The following is a 592-nucleotide window of genomic DNA, read 5'->3' as shown; positions in this document are numbered from 1 at the left end:
GTGTAGGGAGCTGAGGTGCAGACAGGGCTCTTTTGTGGCCGAGATACAAGGCAGAGACCTGGGTACCGCTAATTAGGCTGAGCCATACTGTAAGGCAGCCAGGGCAGGCCTGCTAGGGGCCTGGAGCAGGGGTTGCACTTGCCTCCCACCTTCCATGCTGCTTCCTGGGCTAAAAGGGACTGTTGCCAGCAGCCCGGCTGACAAATAGCCTGGCCTTCTCAAAGCAAGACTCAGACATCTCCATCGTGTTTCCTTCAGCGGATTCGTGTTGCCATTCTCCCTCTGTCTCCCTGCCACCTGCACAGCTGCTTTCTGTTTCCAGGCTCCAGGGCGACAGGAAGGCATGGAAGAGACCCTGCCTAGGCGAGGGGTGGAGAGGAGAGGGCGGCTGGCTTCGCCCTTTGCCCCAGGGTCCTCACCTTCTCAGGGGTCCCCTCTGGTCCCCTGGACCCCAGACAAGCTATGTCTGCCTCCCTGAAGCCAGGCACTCCAAGGAACTTGCATTTATAAATAACGACTTTGTTTTACGGCTATGCGGGCATGTGTCTAATCTCCAGATGGCGCTATGAATTCCTAGAGGGCAAAGATTAGG

This window comes from Lipotes vexillifer, unplaced genomic scaffold (assembly GCF_000442215.2).
Source record: "Lipotes vexillifer unplaced genomic scaffold, Lipotes_vexillifer_v1.1 scaffold1158, whole genome shotgun sequence".
In the NCBI taxonomy this organism is placed as follows: domain Eukaryota; kingdom Metazoa; phylum Chordata; class Mammalia; order Artiodactyla; family Lipotidae; genus Lipotes; species Lipotes vexillifer.
Note: the sequence above shows the minus strand (reverse complement) of the source record.